This window comes from Perna viridis, chromosome 1 (assembly GCF_037379345.1).
Source record: "Perna viridis isolate PV_CMFRI_1.1 ecotype Kerala chromosome 1, ASM3737934v1, whole genome shotgun sequence".
Classification (NCBI taxonomy): Eukaryota; Metazoa; Mollusca; class Bivalvia; order Mytilida; family Mytilidae; genus Perna; species Perna viridis.
Window position 1 is genome coordinate 67,225,414 of NC_142445.1, and position 9,220 is coordinate 67,234,633.

Sequence of the window (9,220 nt, forward strand, 5' to 3'; positions counted from 1 at the left end):
AATAATACATACAAAGCAACAAAAGTGAGCAACTCGGAAACCACTAGAAACTGGGAGCAGAGACCGTGTGCACTGGTAGGGTAAGCGTCATCTGCTTTTCTAGAAACACCCACTGAGTTGCACATAAAAAGTCAAGTCCCGGGTAGACGAAAGATGAATGGAAAACTATGACACATTAAACAAATCAATTTTTATGGTGTAAATGAATACACCGTAAGGTTCCACGAGTTCATGATGACGACCATAAAACATCTGTAGTGATGACTTCATTCTTGTAGCAACATAACCCTGTTACAGAAGTTTAATTGTAAGAAGTCTAGCGCGATACAAAAAGTCTGCTTAGTTATGGCAATCTTTTGAAGATTTGAAAACTCCATACGTAAGTCTGATGGGATGTTGCTACAGTTGAAAGGAAAGTTGACAACATGGAATGAAAGTCATCGCGTTTGTCGTATATTTTGTTCAATAGTTTTCCTTTACCATCGATTTCTAAGTGTAGGTCAAGATATCAGGCTGACTTCACAGTGTCTGTAGTATCATTTATCTCAAGTTCTTTGGCCTGGATGTGATGTACAAATCCCCGACACTAGAATTGCATAACGATAATACGTCATATGTATAGCGGAAACTGATTTAAAAGGATCTAGTGAAACGATGTTCCTTTTTTTGGATCAGATCAGCAATAAAGTCAGTCTCATAAGAGTGAAGGAATAAGTCAGTAAGTAGGGGAGAACGATTTGTTCTCATAGGAATGTCGACCGTTTGTTGAAAAACGCGTCCACCACACTGGACAAATAAGTTGTCGATAAAAAAATTCCTGCATTTTGAAAACATCTTCGTCGGTATACCTGGAAGATGATTTGGAATTATTCTTTACAAAGTATGAGGAATCTCTACCATGAACTACATATTTGTATCTAGAAGTACCGTCTTTTTTGGAATAACAACGATGTATATGTTTTTGAGCCGGGATTTTAACTGAGTATGGGGAATAAAAGTATGAAAAATTTAAAAGTCATAGGTATTCTATTGTATTCTTATAATAATCTTGAATTGATGGTCTCCAGAAAATCTTTCGAATTTTTCAGGATCCATATTGAATTAATACCACTACGGGAGTAACTAGTGTCGTGGTATGGCTGGATACCCTCTTTGACAGTTGTGAGTATAGACGTTAAAAGGTTTGAAATAGGTTTGGTGGTACACTTCCAGATCCAGCTATGTAACGTTGTTTGTATGGATTCTTGTGGATTCTAGGACATCACAATCACCGTCTATGGTAGAGATACCAAAAGAGGATAGCACAGATTTATGTTATGATTTTCTACTCTCTCTTCTTTGGAGAGTGTGGCAGTAGTATGGGTCTTATTACTGCGATTGCCTTCTACGTCTACCTCTGATAATAAAAAAATGGATGTAATGCAGAAAAAACAATGTTGTTTTGGGCTTTGGCTGTGGTCATTTATAGTAGACAATGTTTGTGCTACATCGGGGTCTTCTGTACATTGATATGTTGCAACATTCAGAAGAACAACATGCTCCAATAGCTGATCCAAGATATTTCTGATACAGCTTCCCATTGATTTCAGAAACTAGTATGCGGTTTCCTAAAACTATCTTCAATAAAATTATTCATCATTTGTAGGATGGTGTTTTATTTTATATTGTGCTTTGTGAACGTCATTATAGGCGGTTCTTACAGTTGATAGAATTTCATCAACCGGACAGTTTGTAAACATTTGGCTAATCATCAAAGCTGCATAACAAACAACTATCCACCTCTAACTTTTGTATGAAGTCAGCAGAATCTCTAATGTACATGTATGTGTTCAGCTTTTGAGCTATAATATATCGGCCTACAAATATTCGATGATGGTTTCTATTTGTGAGATGAAGGGCCTATCGGATGTTTCAGACGGTTATTTAGGCCACGCTTTCTAAAATCATCGGTGCCACTCAAATTCAATTTATGAATTTATGAAGTATTCTGTAGTGAGAAGACTCGAGTTGCCTTTCTGCTTCCGATATGTATACATTCTATCCGATACTACAACATTGTTGCTTTCGTCAGTCTTTTTTAAGTGATAATTGAGCAGTCTCTCATGAGTCAGTACATGCTTGACATTTCTATGTAGCTCACCGTATCTCGGAGGGTATGTATGTGTGGTAGAAAGAGAGTACCATGCAAATTAACATCGTAACATATTACAGTGAATTACCGTGGAAATAATTTAATTTAAGATGGGGATACATGGAAGATAGTGTTCCATCCTATGTTATTTGAATGAAGGATTGATGCAAACAAAATTGAAAACAAACATATTTTTACACATTTATGAAAACCAAAAGTACAAACAACTGTAATATTTCCTGTCCAATATCTGAAAATTTTGCAGTAAATTATTGTGAACAATAATCTGCGGAGGGTATGAGTGGTATAAGTATTGCCATATAAATTAATTTGGACATCATAAAATATTGTAGGAAATTACTGTTGAAACAACTGAGCTGAGGGAATGCGTGCATGATAGCGTTCCATGCTATATTGTTTGATTAAGGCCTTCAGCTTTTATATATGATACATTTCATTCGGTTTGTTACATACGTATGGTCTGCTGTTTTCATGTTCCGGTCATGTACTTGGATTTTGTCCTATCGTTGACGTTTCGGAATTTGCCGATGTTTATAATATAGTATTATTGTATGGCCCTTTCCATATTGGCCCTGTAATATGCCCGAGGTATTTATAATGGCCAAGAATGGTTTTAATGGCCCGAGTGCCATTACAGCCATCCGAGGCCATTATTAATACCAAGGGCATGTTACAGGGCCAATAAAGAAGTCCTTGCATTTATACTTTTATTAACTTTTTTCAGGGTATAGCCAGAGTCTATTATTAATACACATGATTTCACCATAATTTAAAATATGTTCATATCTTGATGAATCAAATATTTATGAAAATAAATCATGAAAGTTTTGTTGTCTTTCCCAATAAAAAATCGTAAATTTATTGTACACGATTTAACATATATAATAATTCAATATGTACTCAGTCCCAGTACCATCGTTCAGCAACTTTAAATCTCCTCATCTAAGTAATTGAATTATAAGGCCACTCATAATTAAAGTTTTTACTTATTGTAAGAAATTGATTTAGTCCATAATGGTCCCGTATTGATTTCCCGTTTTAAAATTCATAATGCATGGTAAATAACAAGTTGTTAAAGTAATATGTACTACCTACGGTTGACTTATTTTCCTTGATAATGTTTTATTTTATTTTTTTTATTATTATTTTTTTTGTATATAAAGGCAGCAAATTGAAGAAATGGCAGTATATACAAAATACGTGTCAATTTTTTTTAAATGCTCAATATATTCAAAATACATTTAGGAATGGCACGAATTAAAAAGAATTTTACCCAACTATACATTAGTAAAATTCACGATTTGACATCAATTTCTTTTCTAATGTAACCAGGTTGAAAATATATTTATAAATATGATTAACTGAAGTAACACAGGAAGTATTACACCATCCATGATCAGGGCCAACTATAACGTAAATCAAGTTATATATAATAAAAAGGTAAAGGTGTATTAGAAATAGAATTTATGTAGGCGTTAAAACCCAAAGTTTTATATGCAGATCCAGGAAGTTCAGTTCCAGTCAGATCGTCTGGATTTACGTTTTACACTGGACAAAAATGTTCAAATATTTGATTTTCATTTGGTTAGTAGCAAACAAGAAACGTTTTTTGTAGAGCAACAGAAAATGCTATTGAAAAGGAAATGCAGAAAATATATCATCGGAAAGATCTAAGGTGTCCAACCGATTGCAACTTACCTCTTTACTATCGGCGCTTTCGTCGCATTGGTTGTTGCGATTGTCAATCTTGTTCATTATATGATATTCAGCTTGTGACTTTAGAATTGAAACATTTAGGAATAGAAATACAAATAGTTCATCAAGATGGATTAAAGGATTATTACACTTTGTGACATCAGCATGGAAACTTAACAGACGTTCCTATTAACACGTGCAAGGTTAATGGAACAATGTTCAAGATTGATTTATCCTTTACATGTTTACAAATGTTAGATACTCTTATACTGAGAGGGAACCAAATCCAGTTTATCAACAACCAAGACATACTGAGTCTTAAATTCATTCGGAAGCTGGACCTATCGTTCAACGAGATAAAACATATTGAACCAGGTCTTGCCATCGATGTTCATGGAAATCTTTTCAACTTTGATGTGTCACACAATCGACTTACTTCAGCTGATATTACCGATTGCATCATGTCCAAGCAGCCAAAATTCTGCACGATTGATTACTCACATAATGAAATTAAATGTCCTGAAAAACAATAACAACTGGACCTGTCATAAAGATTCAAAACTCGGAATGGGAGGAATGGTCAATTTATCAAATAAGTCAATGGTAGAATTTTTTTATGTATCCAAAATAAATGATCTAGGATTTTACTCACTAACAAGACTAGGGAAAATCCTTAAATATGGATATGACATTCGGGATAATCCATGGAAATGTGATTGTAAGATGTACCCTGAGCAGATGGAATACAGAGATTTGCAAAACTTATTTATCGAGATTATTTCGATGTTACATGTTTTTTTCATCAATTCAATTGAAAGAGTAATCAAGGGAACCAAGGTTATAGCGGCAATCAAAAGAATGTAATCCAGGGACAAAGATCCGACATGGAAAACAGACACACACAACAAAGAACATAAAGTAACTAAAATCATACATACAAAGTAACAAAAGCAAATGAGCAACTCGGACTCCACTAAAAACTGGGAGCATGGACCAGGTGCACCGGTAGGGTAAGCGTCCTCCGCTTTTCTAGAAACACCCGCCGAGTTGTTCATTGAAAGTCAAGTCCGGGGTAGACAAACGAGGAAAGGAAAACTATGACCCGTTGAATAAATCAGTTTTCATGGTGCTGATGGATACATCATAACGATCCACGAGTTCATGATGACGACCATAAAACTTCTGTAGTGATGACTTCAATCTTGTAGCAACATAACCCTGTTTCAGAAGCCTATTTGTTAGAGTTCTAGTGCGATACAAAAAGTCTGCGTAGTTTCGGCAAGCTCTGGCATAATGTATGAGTTGTGATATGAACACTCCATACGCAGGAGCCGAAGGGATGTTGCCACAGATGAAAGGAAAGTTGACAATTCTGAATGAAAAGTCATCACGTTTGTCAAGTTTGGTCAATAGCTTTCCTTTACCATCGATTTCTAAGTGTAGGTCAAGATATGAGGCTGACCTCACAGTGTCTGTAGTATCCTTTATCTCAAGTTCTTTGGTGTAGATGCGATGTATCAAATCTCCGAAATTAGGATTGTTTAAAGATAATACGTCATCTATAAAGCGAAAACTGAGATCAAAGGATCTAACCAAATGATTATCTTTCTTTCCGATCAGATCAGCTATAAAATCAGCCTCATAAGAGTGAACGAATAGGTCATCAAGTGAAGGAGCACAATTTGTTTCCATTGGAATGCCGACCGTTTGTTGAAAAACATGTCCACCACACTGGACAAATATGTTGTCGATTAAAAATTCCAGAATTTTGTAGACATCTTCCTCTGTATATTTGGAAGATAATTTGGAATTATTTCCTACAAAGTATGAGAAATCTCTACCAACTATATACTTGTATCTAGGTGTACCATCTTTTTTTTGGAAAAACAACGATGTACAATGTTTTTAAGTCGGGATTTTAACTGAGTATGGGTAATAGAAGTATACAGTGTTGAAAAATCATAGGTTTTAATGCTATTATATTCAGATAATAGTCTTGAACTGATTGTCTCCAAAAGATCTTTCGAATTTTTCAGGATCCACATTGAATTAATACCACTACGGGAGTAACAAGTGTTGTGGTAGGACTGCAGACCCTCTTTGACAGTTGTGAGTATAGAAGTTAAAAGTTTTGAAAGAGGTTTTGAAAGGAACTAAAATTTTGGATATCATTAGACAGGGAGAACTTGAAAATTTACAAGTGACCTTTCTTTCGCGGAGAAATGCCCTCCTAGATGTAAGTGTATTTACCAAACGGCTATTCACAACAGGACAACTGTCAGTTGTACCAATGTGGGTTATCGAAAATTTTCCACCGATCTCCCAGATTATCTGAATTTAGAAGTAGATTTCTCTGGGAACCAATTCCTTACATTTACAACGCAAGCACGTGAGAATGATTATCTTAGTCGTGCTATTTTACTAAATGTGACGAACAATCGAATTAAAACTTTTCTAGATACCAATTTTGAACCATTGATTAATGCTATAGTGGATCAGATTGACAATCAAATTACTGGAACACCTAGGTCTTTTAAAGCATTGAATCCTTGTAACATATATTTATATGCCAAGAAAACCTGTACATGTAGCGACAAATGGCTGAAAAATGGCTCCCATCTGTGAATGGAAGATGTTATAAACAGGTTCAAATTATGTGTACAGTTGAGAATGGCGCTTGGCCTATACAAAATATGACAGACGTACAACTTGGATGTGTTGTTTCTGATCCTAATTTACCGTTCATGAGTAAATGTGTACTTATTCTTTTTCATACCACGGCTTTCATGACAATAGCATCGTATTATTTTCGTTATGAAGTTTTTTCTTATTGGAAGAAGGGTTTTCATGTCTATCCGGTCAAAATAAATTGCAAAACTTTATGACTACGATACATATGTTGCATGCAACGGTCATGACCCAAGTATACGAGATTGGATAACATCGTCATTACTGCCGTATCTAACCAAATCAAATTTGACTGTGTTCTGGCCTTGTATCCGTAGCTTAATAGGTACATCTAGGGAGGAAGAAATTATAAATGTGATGTCAAAATGTAAAACATATATATAATCATATTAAGTGCTAATTACAACGAACCAATAAATTGGCATGAAATGGAATGGAAACATGCATGGTTTAATTACGCATTAATTAATTTGTAATATTAACCGTCAAATAATAATTGTCAATTATGACATGGTTCCTTCCCAGGAAGTTAGTCAAAAGTACATACGTGCATTTTTAAGACTTGGTTTGTACATTGACTTTTCAAATCAGAAGTAATCAATTGAGCGTGATATACAATCTCGAATAACTAAAATCATACATACAAAGTAATAAAAGCAAATGAGCAATTCGGACTCCACTAAAAACTGGGAGCATGGACCAGGTGCGCCGGTAGGGTAAGCGTCCTCCGCTTTTCTAGAAACACCTGCCGAGTTGCTCATAGAAAGTCAAGTCCGGGGTAGACAAACGAGGAAAGGAAAACTATGACCCGTTGAATAAATCAGTTTTCATGGTGCTGATGGATACATCATAACGATCCACGAGTTCATGATGACGACCATAAAACTTCTGTAGTGATGACATCAATCTTGTAGCAACATAACCCTGTTCCAGAAGCCTATTTGTTAGAGTTCTAGTGCGATACAAAAAGTCTGCGTAGTTTCGGCAAGCTCTGGCATAATGTATGAGTTGTGATATGAACACTCCATACGCAGGAGCCGAAGGGATGTTGCCACAGATGAAAGGAAAGTTGACAATTCTGAATGAAAAGTCATCACGTTTGTCGTAAAGTTTGGTCAATAGCTTTCCTTTACCATCGATTTCTAAGTGTAGGTCAAGATATGAGGCTGACCTCACAGTGTCTGTAGTATCCTTTATCTCAAGTTCCTTGGGGTAGATGCGATGTATCAAATCCCCGAAATTAGGATTGTTTAAAGATAATACGTCATCTATAAAGCGAAAACTGAGATCAAAGGATCTAGCCAAACGATATTCTTTCTTTCTGATCAGAACACCTATAAAGTCAACCTCATAAGAGTGAAGGAATAGGTCATCAAGTGAAGGAGCACAATTTGTTCCCATTGGAATACCGACCGTTTGTTGAAAAAACATGTCCACCACACTGGACAAATATATTGTCGATTAAAAATTCCAGCATTTTGTAGACATCTTCCTCTGTATATTTGGAAGTTGATTTTGAATTTCTGAAACATTCAGAAAAATGTTCATAATTTGCGCACTACATAATGCATTTCTTTATTTTCTACAAAACATGAGTCAAAGTGGGATTTTCAAGGAAGCACATATTTTGTTGGTAATTTAAGATTTTTGAAAAAAAATATACAAGCTAAGAGATTGTTAACTGTTTCTTGACATCTTAGTTTGTGGGTGTCCTTCCAATTTTTTTTTCGAACCCCTTCTCTTCTCTTACATCTATGGCAACACCGCCTCCACTAAGTCCAACAATCTTGACCGCTCGGCCAACTTGGCTATAAAATTAAGCTTTCGTTAACCCAGTGATACTTCCTCGTAAGTAAATCTAGAGCGCGAACATTAGCACATGATGTAACTGAACAGGACAACCTCTGATGGTATCGAGTAAGACAATAGCGGATCCGTAACACTATACAAATACAGCCACACCAAGTATATAATACATATAAGAAGTCTAATGGGGTGAGGCAACTCGACCATCTTACTTGCTATTACATTACTATGTAGATACATAGCATGCACGGCGTATGTATGTTAATACATGGATGCATACATAAATATAATCAAGTCTAAATATATATATATGTTATGACTATATGCGCTTGCTTTTGTATGTTTTCGTTTTCAAATATTTCTGGTGAAAATAAAAAGAAATGACCCGCATTATATCCTCCATATATTTGATTTTTTTATTACTTACCTTTTTCAATAGGATTTGTAATTCGAACTTTGCAAGTGCTGTATCATCACTCTTTAATGTAATGTTTCTACTTTAGTGCAAAACACAACGTAGTTCATCATAGTAGTCTTTAATTGTTTCCTTTTTTGATTACAGTATTTGCATAAAACAACGCCCAATCAATGAAATTAAATATGCCCAACATATCTACTCCTAGCTCTCCCGTATAAACATACTTACATTTACACAAATGGAAATACATATTTCAACGTTGTGACATAAGTGACAATAAATGTAAATAGTTTCTATCGAAGTAATGAATTGAAATGCATTTGTTAAGTTGTTGTTCAGTTTATTAACTTCATTGAAATGAATAAATACGTTTGAAAAAAAAAAACGTTCTTGTTATGTTCTTGTTTCCAATAATAAAAAGCCATGTCATAACTTTGAGTTATCTATCTTACCACAAAACA

At 35.0% G+C, this 9,220-nt stretch overlaps 1 pseudogene; it reads left to right on the top strand.

The window, feature by feature from the left end:
• Nucleotides 1-3,646: 3,646 nt before the first annotated feature.
• On the top strand, nucleotides 3,647-6,185 carry LOC148629961 (uncharacterized; annotated as a pseudogene).
• The last annotated feature ends 3,035 nt before the right edge of the window (nucleotides 6,186-9,220 follow it).